The sequence below is a fragment of the Schistocerca cancellata genome, chromosome 4, assembly GCF_023864275.1.
Source record: "Schistocerca cancellata isolate TAMUIC-IGC-003103 chromosome 4, iqSchCanc2.1, whole genome shotgun sequence".
NCBI lineage: Eukaryota > Metazoa > Arthropoda > Insecta > Orthoptera > Acrididae > Schistocerca > Schistocerca cancellata.
Window position 1 is genome coordinate 757,583,589 of NC_064629.1, and position 13,898 is coordinate 757,597,486.

Consider the following 13,898-nt stretch of genomic DNA (forward strand, 5'->3'; position numbering starts at 1 on the left):
TTTTTCTGAGGTAGAGAGGTCTGGAACGGGTCCACGCAGGCTGATGAGCGCGCGTGAGGAGATGCTTGAATAAGGAAGCAGCGCCACCACCAGGATTCAGCTACTTCCAATTACGGCTGGAGGGACTGGCGATATGCTGATGATGGGTAACACTATCATAGAGCACTCCTCGTCCTGTCTTGTAGGCAGCAGTCGGCCTAAGGCCTAGTCAATGCGTGGGGTTTACTTACTGTACAAATAACACTGGTATGTTGCGTAGCTTAGAACAGGCTGCAGTGTACATCCTATTGCAGACCGCTTTTTTCTAATTACATTATTATATTCATGGCTCGAGTGTGGCCCGTGTCCAATCAAGTAGTGAGTCATACCCCTTGAGGGATCCGCATAACTTACACTGAGCCAGCCCTTCACGTTTGAAACGACACTATAAACACGTTGAAATGGAAGATCAGGTTTTTCATAGGTCATAAGTAGTTTATTTTTGGCATATGTTACAGTTGCTTGCGTGCAGGATGGTTTGGAAAGTCGACAGTCACTCTTGGCGGGGTCAAGATGTGATGACCTTAGAAATGTAAATTTGCACATTTAGGTAATAGGCCCACAAAGGAGTCAGGAAGGAAGCGTGTCCAACTGGGAGCTTACGGCATTGCGCCGACACTCTTCGGCGGCAGCCAGCGGTCAACACGCGATTCCTCTGCTATACGCAGCGAGTACACAGACTGCATATTCGTTGGAGGCAGTTAAGCGGGACGAACAACCTCTGCTGAGGTGACAATGTTACCTCGTACGCGGACCATAATGGGTTATTTTTGGAGAACATAAGATAATATTCTTAAAGGAAAACTTGAAGCAGCAATTAGATTGGCTTTATAAATTGTGGTCTCGTCCTTCCCCAGTTCGAGTTTGTGCCTTGTCTCTAATGATTTCGTCGCCAACGAGACGTTGGACCATAATATTCTTTGAAGAGAGCGACAACTATTCATTACTAATCAGGCAGCAACAAGACCAACTACGTACGGCTCAGTTTGTGGAACTATAGTCTACATATCTGATGTATGCCTTTGGAGTACTCAAGTGTATCGTCCGCAACTCGTAGTCGTGCGGTAGCGTTCTCGCTTCCCACGCCCGGGTTCCCGGGTTCGATTCCCGGCGGGGTCAGGGATTTTCTCTGCCTCGTGATGACTGGGTGTTGTGTGCTGTCCTTAGGTTAGTTAGGTTTAAGTAGTTCTAAGTTCTAGGGGACTGATGACCATAGATGTTAAGTCCCATAGTGCTCAGAGCCAGAGCCACTCAAGTGTATCTCTAAATCTTCCACAGACGAAGTTAATTTACACCTCAAATTTAACGCGATATAACAAATCAAGTAGAGAAAATCCATTGTTGAAATAACAGATAGCAGGTCATATACATGCTGTTATGGATTTCTAGACAGAAAGCGTAGCAAGTGTTTTGCGAATGGGCAAGAACATAGCCAGCACTCATACTCATAATATATCTTGCATCGGGGCGAAATAGTACAGGTATAACTGTTACGAGACGCAGACCGCAAATTTTACATCAGAGTTTAGAGTTCCAGCGTTCAGCTCACGTCCCCCAGGTTCTTCGTTTATGCAGATTTTTTCCTAGGGTAACTTGTGTTGCACATTTCAGGCCCTTCCCGAAACTGCTCAAAAAATCCGAATAAGAAGGAATTATGAAACACAAAAAGGGTTAAAATCTTCAGTTGAAAATACAGAACAGTAATGTGACAGCAAATGGTATATTGTGCAAACATTACATAAATGTGTTGTAGCTGGAAAACTTAACAACTCTTCGATGACCTACACGTGAGTGAGAGACTTGATTAGACTTTGTCTCGAGAGGAATCTAGAATCGGTAAACGATTGTTTCAAAGGAGCTTTGAATTTTCCAGTGGAAACCGTCTCGGTATGTATAATGAACCCGAATCCCGAAAAAATTCTGGAGGTAGTTTAGAAAGTAGTTTTTGAGTATTTTGGTATATGGAAGCGTGAGATCCTGTGGCTTGTTAGGGAATAGTAATAGAATTATTATTTATTTGGTTTGATACCCTAATTACCCTTGTTTCTGTGAAAACACCTACACAACAACGAAAAAGCCAGCAGTGCAATCACAAGAACGTACAGTACGAACCGCAGAGTAAAGCAACAATTCTCTTATAAAACAATTGCTGTGATACCCTTGCCGTCCCCGTTGGAACAGCTGTTCCATTGCATATACACACATCAAAAAAGTTTTGCATCACCTCGGTTCCGAGAGTTCCAGAACCTGTACAGAAAATTGTAATATATATCAACATAAACATCACTTCCGCTTTTTTTATTGCTCATGAAAACCACACATTGTATATTGTACCACCATACAGCGAGACATTCAGAGGTGGTCGTCCAGATTGCTGTACACACCGGTACCATGTCCTCTTGCATTGATGCATGCCTGTATTTGTCGTGGCATACTATGCACAAGTTCATCAAGGCACTGTTGGTCCAGATTGTCCCACTCCTCAACGGCTATTTGGCGTTGATCCTTCAGAGTGGTTGGTGGATCGCATCGTCCATAAACAACCCTTTTAAATTTGACCCAGTCATCTTTGATAGGGTTCATGTCTGGAGAACCTGCTGGCCACTCTAGTCGAGCGATGTCGTTATCCTGAAGGAAGTCATTCACAAGATGTGCATGATGGGGGCGCGAATTTTCGTCCATGAGGACGAATGCCGCGTCACTGTGCTGCCGATATTGTTGCACTGTCGGTCGGAGGATAGCATTCACGTATCGTACAGTCGTAACGGCGCCTTCCATGACCACCAGCGGTGTACGTCGGCCCCACGTAATGCCACCCCAAAACAACAGGGAACCTCCACCTTGATGCACTCGTTGGTTAGTGTGTGTCTAACGCGTTCAGCCTGACCCCGTTGCCTCCAAACACGTATCCGACGATTGTCTGGTTGAAGGCATATGCGACACTCATCGGTGAAGAGATCGTGATGACAGTCCCGAGCGGTCGATTCGGTATGTTGTTGGGCCCATCTGTACCGCCCTGCATGGTGTCTTGGTTGCAAAGATGGACTTCGCCATGGACGTCGAGAGTGAGATTTCGCATCATGCAGCCTCCTACGCACAGTTTGAGTCGTAATTCGACGTCCTGTGGCTGCACGAAAAGCATTATTCAACTTGGTGGCGTTGTTGTCAGTGTTCCTCCGAGCCATAATCCGTAGGTAGCGGTCATCCACTGCAATAGTAACCCTTGGGTGGCCTGAGCGAGGCATGTCATCGACAGTTCTTGTCTCTCTCTGTATCTCCTCCATGTCCGAACAACACCGCTTTGGTTCACTCAGAGACGCCTGGACACTTCCCTTGTTGAGACACGTTTCTCGCACAAAGTAACAATGCGGACGCCATCGAACCGCGATATTGACCGTCTAGGCATGGTTGAACTACAAACAATACGAGCCGTGTACCTCCTTCCTAGTGGAATGACTGGAACTGATCGGCTGTCGGACCCCCTCCGTCTAATAGGCGCTGCTCATGCATGGTATGTTTACATCTGAGGGCGGGTTTAGTGACATCTCTGAGCAGTCAAAGGGGCTGTGTCTGTGATATCCACAGTCAACGTCTATCTTCAGGAGTTCTGCGAATCGGGGTGATGCAAAACATTTTTGCTGTGTGTAGTAACCGCATACATCAGGTGCATATTGGCCAGCTTCTCATCAGGTAAACCATCCATAGTGCTGTGCATCGCTGTTACGTTCAACTAACATAATCTAAACGTAGCGGTACTGAATGCAAGCTTGTGGGCATAGAATAAAGAGAGGCCGGCCGGGTTGGCCGAGTGATTCTAGGAGCTACAGTCTGGAACCGCGTGACCGCTACGGTCGCAGGTTCGAATCCTGCCTCGGGCATGGGTGTGTGTGATGTCCTTAGGTTAATTAGGTTTAAGTAGTTCAAAGTTCTAGAGGACTGATGACCTCAGAAGTTAAGTCCCATAGTGATCAGAGCCATTTGAACCAATAAAGTGAGCGTTACTGTTTCAACAGCAAGTAGCGTAAGAGACTGTAACAAGTATGTTTCAAAACAAGACGCACAGTGCGTACCTTCAACTTTACCAGTGTCGTGCTGATATTTTCACTGCAATACAGATACAAAAGTAAATGGAGTTAGGGAATCAAATGAAATGTAATTAATCTTTAACGAGCCACTTTCTTCGTGCTGCATTTGGACTACCAGGGCCGCCCTCTAATAAGTAACGAGCCACTGAAGATCAGGGCTCACTTACACCGAAATACTCAAAAAAGAACCCTCACTATTATTCGCCAATTCATCCGAAATTGGTACAAAATTCTTGTTATTTTGAAATCAGGTGTAACTGCATAAAACCTTTATTTGAAAACATTTTTTTGTGTGAATGGTGGAAAAAGAAAATCTAACCAAAACGGCACACAGCAAGAAGGGATTTTATAAGACTTACAATTCGAGATGTTAATGAAGGTGTCGGGTAGTATGGGCCATACAATAAAATGTAGGCTTTTAATTAAAAATGAAGTCTTGCGCTTCACAAAGAATGTAACCTATTTATATATCAAAAGTTCAGTATAATAAAAAAGAGTAAAAACTTACAACAGAAGCGAAAATATTATTATGTAAACCAGTATTTTGGTTCTTTCACACGATACCGATTAGCTAACCAATATTTACGTAGTCCGATTAAAATTACTTGATAGTTGACGTCTGTCACTTGCCGCTACAGTGTTTTCCACAATCGCTGCCGGCTGCCACTCAGTTGCAGGCAACAAAAACACGGCGGATCACTTCACTAACGCTGCTGTTGTGTAACGCTGATCAATGTTGGAAGCAGCCGCCGCGAGGCATGACGGACGGAAATACGAGATGCTCTGTCGACAGCTCAATTTAAGTGACCAATGACTGAACTGGGCAGACGACGCGTTTTGTAGCCCCGAATTAAACTCATGTCCTAGCCTAACCACAATGTATGTAATTTATCCCAGAAAACTGAGACCGACAATTTGCGGCGTAACTAAACTCGCGGTCGCATTGTTCACAGCGATTAAAGCTAACCCTTATCTGTAATTTCTCGCTATTATCGGTTACCTGAAACTATCCTCACATTTGCAACACGAGCTGCCACACTACCTACAGACGAGCAGCCCTGGTTGGCGATTGATTGCAGATTATAGGCGACGCAAGCAGATTCCAAACGAGAAAATAATTATAGGAAGAAAAATAACAGCAAATAACAACTCAATACTATTTTGAAAATGACGCGACAAAGTATTAGAAATAAAAAATATTTAAATCAATTAATTGAATGAAAATAACAATCAACATCTTTTGGTAAGATTTAGAAATTAAAAAGAATGTTGCATCATTTGACAAGATTAGAATCTACGACCTTCTACACGTCAAGTCTATACGCTAACCATTGCGCCACGCCACTGCACAGTGGAAGGTCGTTATATTTATGCCTCTGGTGACCCAGTCCAACGATTAATTGCTGCCTTCAAAAAATTCGGCTTCACGCAATGTCAGACGATGCTTATCTAATCAAGGCCGATCTCTGTGGTTATAATAATTCCATATGTGACGCTGAATCGCGTCTTGTGGGGAACGATTCTATAGTGTTTGGTTAGCGCAATGTATGAAACAGGTGTATTTTGTTATCGTCATTGTATGTGTGTGTGTGTGTGTGTGTGTGTGTGTGTGTGTTTGTGTGTGTTTATCATGTGTGATGAAATACGAAATAAAACGGCCTGACCCAGGATTCAGGATCCAAATACATAAAGAAAGAAAAACGGACAAGGAATTGGAAGGGAACTGAGTAACTGTTTTGGCAGTTTGGCAACAACTAACTGTTCGGGAGTGACGCTGGGCGCTCTGATTACAGTAAACCTGCTCTAATGCATGACGTGTCAATTATCAAGTAATTTTAATTCACGTGTAATTTCAAAGTTGAAAGTAAAATAAAATATTTTCATTGTAATATAATGAACCTTCAAAGTCTGCACGAAGTTGATGCCCCAGCCCCCAAACTGGATCCAGATTTCCTCAACAAATTTCCCACCAACAACGCTGATTTGGAAAACCACAGCCAGCTGACGTGTCATAGATACCAGCGGATTCCCTGCAACTAATTTTAATCTCCTTTGCAGTGTAGTTCTACGAAAATTAAAACAAACGTCAGCCCTTTCGATCATTTCGCCTTCCAAACGCAATTGCTTTATTGCAGTCTCAAACTACTCACTTCGACCGTCAATAGCAGGCTATTTCTTGAAACTTGTTATCGTACCCTAAAAACAAAGAAGAGATTTATTTATACGGCCCATAGCACACGTCTTTGGTATGGCCCATTCGATCCGACTGACACTACATATTAAAAGGTGGCGGAAACAGAAAACGACTTGAGCGAGCGGGATTTTGTCTTTACAGTACCGTCTACATTCGAACCTTCAATGGTGCAAGCCGAGGCTGAAACTTACAGCGTTCACCTGCTTCAGCACTCAAAAACAAATAAAATTTGTGACACGAATTCAACAGCTACATCACTCAAGTTCTAGGAAATGGCGGAGCTTAACACTCAAAAACAAATAAAATTTGTGATACGAATTCAGCAGCTACATTACTTAAGTTGTAGCAAATGGCGGAGTAGTGTCTGCGCTTTCTTCCAAGCGCACACTGGACTCGTATTCGGGAGGACGACGGTTCAATCCCGCGTCCGGCCATCCTGATTTAGGTTTTCCGTGATTTTCCCAAATCACTCCAGGCAAATGCCTGGTTCCTTTGAAAGGGCACGACCGACTTCCTTCCCCGTCCTTCCCTAATCTGATGAGACCGATGACTACGCTGTCTGGTCTCCTCCCCCAAACAATCCAATCTTCCAAGCACTGCATACGTTCTCCACCTAACGGCAAACTCGAGAAAGAACAAGTGGCCCACACATGCCGCCGGCGTATACTAACCACCGTTTCTCTATGCCCGATGACGCAACACGTAAAATGTACAATGCCCGTTTCTATTTTTTAGAATCATATTATAAGGTCACATAATTGGCATTAGAGATGAAGGTGGTTCTCAACTTTTTTCCCCTAAACGTTCATCAAAATATGAACCGAGAAATATACCTTTGTAACAGACACCTGCAGTTACATTTACTTAAATGAAGGTATTAATAGCCGTATCTAGTTTGGTTCATTCCTTTTTCTGTTTTCGAACAGAAGTAATACTCTGCCAGAAAAGCAGTTATTACGAACGAGGCACTAGTGAAGTTTGATAGATACTAAAGACGTAACTATCCACTAGCTGTGTCTTGGGGCGTATTCCTTCTCGCAATACAGCCAGATCTGCTGGGTTGCCTACTCACCGGAACTCAGCTTCAAAATACCACTTTTATAGTCTAGCTTGCTGAACGATCCACTGAGACCGGTCGCACAAACGTCGCCACAGACCGCACCAAAGCCACTGCACTATTTCCCCACGCCGATCACATTTCCGAAAAAGAGACCGGGACATGCTTCTGCTCACCCTGTACTTAGGACACCACACGTCTCCAAGCTGACAGTTATGGTTGCTGAACAAGTTCCCCCGTAACAGTCCCACTTTAGCAAGTTATTTCCGAGCTCAGTCGGTCATCAGGAAGCTATTGACCGACAATTCAACTCTCACCATCAACAAGTGTTGGCCTTTCGACTTTGTATCTAAGTAAACAGTTAACTCTCTTGGTATGAACTTTGCGTCTAACTGATCAATAAACTCCCGAAATTCTGAGTTTGTGTCTAAGTGACCCTTTAACTTTCTTAGTTTAGATTTTGCATTTAAGTGACCATTTAATTCTCTTACATTGTGTTTTTTGCAAAAAGTGATAATTTGACTGAACTGTTTGACGTAGCATCTACATGATAATTAACGGACTTGTTTAATTCACATTCAGACTCTTCAGAAGAGTTAAGCTGTATGCACCATGACGTTAATAAATGTGTTGATTTTAGAGGGATATTAGGTACGTATCAAACAATTTTGGAGAAGCTGGCAAATCAAGTTGTTTCTCGCAGGACTCGATGACTGTTGTCTCAACCAATCTTTTCGGTGAAACCACTGATGTGTAACGAATTCGGCCAATTAAGTTATTTCCTGAAACATAGTCACTTGAATGGCGATGCATTTTTCTGTAAAGAAGAGCTGTCATACCCTCTGAGCGTCTTGCTTGAAACGGGATTGCGACAAAGTAAGATTTCTATTCTTAGTGCGCAAGTTCTGCTTACGTTGCTTATGAGCAGTGCTTTTTGAAAATTAAGGACCAGAGCAAATTTGTAAAATGCATCTGGTTATAAGACCATGAGGAATCCTATACTATGCTACTGATGCTGACGCGCCGCCAAACTTTTGTTCACTTATGGAACGGTTTTATGACCTTATATCTTTCATCACCCTCAAATGGCTTATCTGCTACTAGATATCCACGAATATTCTGAGCAAACCACTGTACAGCACATTGTAGCGTGTGACTCATACCATTATTGTCGCTTATGTGTCGTATTCCGTTTGAGTACCATGCGAGGGGGAAACGAACGTCCATATGGTGCTATTCGCTCCCTATCTCTCTTACTCGTACGATGCCCACGTGAGATGTACAATGATTCGAGCAGAATCACCGTTTACCACGAATACGGGTTTTCTGAATTCACACAATTGCGTGTGGCGAGAGGAACGGCGCATTTCTTCTACAGATCCCCCCCAAAAAAATGGCTCTGAGCACTATGGGACTTAACTGCTGAGGTCATCAGTCCCATAGAACTTAGAACTAGTTAAACCTAACTAACCTAATGACATCACACACATCCATGCCCGAGGCAGGATTCGAACCTGCGACCGTAGCGGTCGCGCGGTTCCAGCGCCTAGAACCGCTCGGCCACACCGGCACAGATTCCCAGTTTATAGAATACCTTTGCTGCAGTTTCATATGGGCTCTACCGATCTTTAACGATCGTAACAGCACGTCTCTCAATTCGTTCAATGTGTGTTCTGAAGCCTACTTGTTAATGATTTCAAACGCTCTGTAAATGGTCGACTACCGTCTTTTACGCGACTTACTTTACAGACGTGCTGCAAGTCCCAAAATAGATTTTACGTAATCGTTCTATTTACTCCTTAGAATTGCTCCTGAAAATAAGGGTCTATCGAAAAGTTTCCGTTTGGGGTTGTTGCTGCAGCGTATACGCAACATAGCGCGACTCCGATGCGGGAATATAAACACCGACATGTAGGCAGGGGATTAGTGTGAAATTCGCGTCTTTCCGACGAGCGAGCGGTAAATACACTACTGTCCATTAAAATTGCTACACCAAGAAGAAATGCAGATGATAAACGGGTATTCATTGGACAAATATATTATACTAGAACTGACATGTGCTAACATTTTCACGCAATTTGGGTGCATAGATCCTGAGAAATCAGTACCCAGAACAACCACCTCTGGCCGTAATAACGGCCTTGATACGCCTGGGCATTGAGTCAAACAGAGCTTGGATGGCGTGTATAGGTACAGCTGCCCATGCAGCTTTAACACGATACCACAGTTCATCAAGAGTAGTGACTGGCATATTTTGACGAGCCAGTTGCTCGGCCACCATTGACCAGACGTTTTCAATTGGTGAGAGATCTGGAGAATGTGCTGGCCAGGGCAGCAGTCGAACATTTTCTGTATCCAGAATGGCCCGTACAGGACCTGCAACATGCGGTCGTGCATTATCCTGCAGAAATGTACGGTTTCACAGGGATCGAATGAAGGGTAGAGCCATGGGTCGTAACAAATCTGAAATGTAACGTCCATTGTTCAAAGTGTCGTCAATGCGAATAAGAGGTGACCGAGACGTGTAACTAATGGCACCCTGTACCACCACGCCGGGTGATACGCCAGTATGGAGATGATGAATATATGCTTCCAATGTGCATTCACCGCGATGTCGCCGAACACGGATGCGAGCATCATGATGCTGTGAACAGACACTAGAGTCATCCGAAAAAATGACGTTTTGCCATTCGTACACCCAAGTTCGTCGTTGAGTACACCATCGCAGACGCTCCTGTCTGTGATGCAGCGTCAGGGGTAACCGCAGCCATGGTCTCCGAGCTGATAGTCCATGTTGCTGTAAACGTCGTCGAACTTTTCGTGCAGATGGTTGTTGTCTTGCAAACGTCCGCATCTGTTGACTCAGGGATCGAGACGTGGTTGCACGATCCGTTACAGCCATGCGGATAAGATGCCTGTCATCTCGGCTGCTAGTGATACGAGGCTGTTGGGATCCAGCACGGCGTTCTGTATTACCCTCCGGAACCCACCGAGTCCATATTCTGCTAACAGTCATTGGATCTCGACCAACGCGAGCAGCAATGTCGCGATACGATAAACCGCAATCGCGATAGGCTACAATCCGACCTTTATCAAAGTCGGAAACGTGATGGTACGCATTTCTCCTCCTTACACGAGGCATCACAACAACGTTTCACCAGGCAACGCCGGTCAACTGCTGTTTGTGTATGAGAAATCGGTTGGAAACTTTCCTCATGTCAATACGTTGTAGGTGTCGCCACCGGCGCCAACCTTGTGTGAATGCTCTGAAAAGCTAATCATTTGCATATCACAGCACCTTCTTCCTGTCGGTTAAATTTCGCGTCTGTAGCACGTCATCTTCGTGGTGTAGCAATTTTAATGACCAGTAGTGTACGAAACGTGAACCCTGGTGGCGTTTATACCAAATGTGTCCAAACAGGATCAACGTGCTGTTATTCTTTTCTTGACTGCTGAAAGACAACAACCGGTAGACATCAGTCGGAGAATGAAGAATGTGTGTGGCTCAGCATGACTGACGACAACCACCGTTGTGGTGTGATGCGCCAAGTCCATGCTGGTCGCGATAACGCACGTCCACATACCGCAAATGCTGTTACGTAGAAGTTACGCCTAATCAAGCAGCGGACACTCGAGCATCAGCCCCATAGTCCTGATCTCTCTCGGTGTGAAGATCACGACTTCAGATCCTCAAAAAAGGCTTTGAAGGGTCGATGAGTCGTGTCGGACGAGGATGTCCTGCAGGCAGTTACTGACTTCTTCACGCACCAGGGAACCATGTTTTACCAAACGGGTATCTTTAACCTGATGCGTCAGTGGGATGATTGCCCCAACGCTCACGGCGATTTTGCCTGATTGGCATGCCGATCCTGGACTGTACGTTCTTTGAATAGAAACATTCTGATCGCTCATTATATTTACAATATGTAGCGTGCTCCAGACATCCATCACCAACCTTGTGATCAGGTACTGCCTGAAACTTCCTGGCAGATTAAAACAGTGTGCCGGGCCGAGACTCGAACTCGGGACCTTTGCCTTTCGCGGGCAAGTGCTCTACCAACTTTTTTTTGTTTTTTTGTTTTTTTTATTTTTTTATTTTTTTGGGATTGAACCGTCTTTTTTTTTTTTAATTACCTCTTCCACTTCAGGCGTTGGCCCCTATCACCCATACGACCCCCAGAAACCTATCTAGCCTAAAAACAAAAACAAAGCTAGTGCCACCGCCACTTTCATCCTAAAGCTAACTAGGACGGCCGTTCGCCACCACTTCAGGTTCCGCCAACAAACAAAAATTAAATATGCCTCTGAACTTTGTGTAAAAAATAAAATAAAAGGAAAAGGAAAGGGTATAATACTTTATTATTATTTTTTTTTTATTATTATTTAACTGAGCTACCCAAGCACGACTCAGATCCCGTCCTCACCGCTTTACTTCTGCCAGTACCTCGTCTCCTACCTTCCAAACCTTACAGAAGCACTCCTGCGAACCTTGCAGAACTAGCACCCCTGAAAGAAGGGATACTGCGGAGACATGGCTTAGCCACAGCCTGGGGGATGTTTCCAGAATGAGATTTTCACTCTGCAGCGGGGTATGCGCTGATATGACACTTCCTGGCAGATTAAAACTGTGTGCCGGGCCGAGACTCGAACTCGGGACCTTTGCGTTTCGCGGGCAAGTGTCCCGTGAGGACGGGCGTGAGTCGTCCTTGGGTAGCTCAGTTGGTAGAGCACTTGCCCGTGAAAGGCAAAGGTCCCGAGTTCGAGTCTCGGCCCGGCACACAGTTTTAATGTGCCAGGAAGTTTCATATCAGCGCACATTCCGCTGCAGAGTGAAAATCTCATTCAGGTATTGCCTGTTTCTATGCCTTCATTGCATCCATTACATTACGTTTATCCACATTTAAAGAGAGCTCTCATTTATTACACCGGGTGGAAATTATGCCCAAGGCTTCCTGCATTTGCTTACTGTCATCCAACAATATGTTCTTGTAGACTTTTTCACTGCAGCAGCGTCGTAGTCGCTAAAATCTCAGCTACCCGATCGAGAGAGGCGATTCAACGATTAGCAAAGTCGACTCGTAATCGGGAGGACGACGTTCAAAAGCTCCGGCCGTCCATCCGGATCTATGTTTTCCATGATTTCTCTAGTGCCACTTTAGAGTAATACCGAGATGATTTATTTGAAAGGGTACGTCTAATTTCCTTCACCATCCGACTTTGTGCTCCGTATTTAATGACCTTGTCGTTGACGATGCGTTAAACACTGATCTTTCTTCCATATTTACTTCTGACATCCGAAGTGCAGAATAAAATTCAGCAATAACGAAAGTGGCAGTGTGCATCGTTGTGTAAATACGTTCCTTCCTTCTTTGATGACAGCTGGTGTCAATGAGACGCCAAAATTTTAACGTGTAACCGGTTGCAAGAAACAATTATCAAAGCCAATTTATTAGGCCCGGCCTTGCGGCATGGCAACAAATCAAGTGGAGTAACTGAGTTGTTTCGCACAGAAAAATGGCGAGGCGTTATGAACAGAGGGCGTGCGGACGGCGGCCGCCTCCCCTGGCGCCGCAGCCCGGTAATCGGATTTAGCCTTAACAGCCGCTTCAGCTAAGCCTCGTTCCCCTAGGGCGCCGTGTTCGATACTCGACGAGCCAACCACCCCGGAAGCAGAAAGCTGCCACCACCATCCTGCCACACTGGCGAGATCTTAGAAGCAGATGACGTTGAAATTTCTAATGCTTTGGGGCTAACAATAAAACTGCTAGAGAGATCCCAAATGATGACTCACGAGGCACACACAACAGTTGTAACGGAGAGCAGAGGTACTAACGCTCATCATATCGGTTCAGTGCACAATTACGCTAAATACACTGCTGGTCATTAAAACTGTAACGACCTGAAGTCGGCATGTGTAAATGTGAAACTCGTGTGAAGTGTACTTCTTGCTTGGATATGGAAATCATTAACATTTCAGTACAACCGGGCAAAGTAAGTAGAAGTAATGCTGCCTGCGTTCCGTATACAAGAAGTGTCACACATCGAGTTTCTGGTTTGTAAATCGCATTTGAATGTTGTTTGTTTGTAAGAATACCGTTTTTTCCTTCGTGTGGGAATAAAAAATGTCTACCGATACATTTCGAAATTCGATAATCGTAGGATCTGGTCCTAACGAGACTGCACTTTATCATTCAGCGATATTGCTGCTCGCATTGGCTGAGGTGTCACGACGCTCATTCCAGTATAGAATCGGTGCGTTCACGACTGCCCTATTGAACGTCATGAAGGATCTCGATGCCCCCACGAGACTAGTGCCCGAGAGGATAGATACGTTGTAAGCTCAGAAGTGCAGCATCGTACAGTCACGTCACGTGTCTTGGCTCAGGAAATGGGCATGTCTGCGGCAAAACAAGTGCGACGACGAGTGGAACATCATAGTCTGTCATCAGGGTGACTATTCATCTGGCTTCCCTTTACGCTGCAGCTGAGAGCAGCGCACAGACAGTTGTGCGCCCAATAACAT

At 44.9% G+C, this 13,898-nt stretch overlaps 1 protein-coding gene and 1 non-coding gene across 2 annotated transcripts in view; one reads left to right on the forward strand and one right to left on the reverse strand.

Moving 5' to 3' along the window:
• The window catches only part of LOC126183818 (myosin-binding protein H-like), a 721,358-nt gene that overhangs the window by 451,284 nt on the left and 256,176 nt on the right, over window positions 1-13,898 (reverse strand). The window lies entirely within an intron of this gene.
• Trnas-uga (transfer RNA serine (anticodon UGA)) lies at window positions 12,078-12,154 on the forward strand. Its single transcript has one exon. It is a non-coding gene; the product is annotated as a tRNA-Ser (tRNA).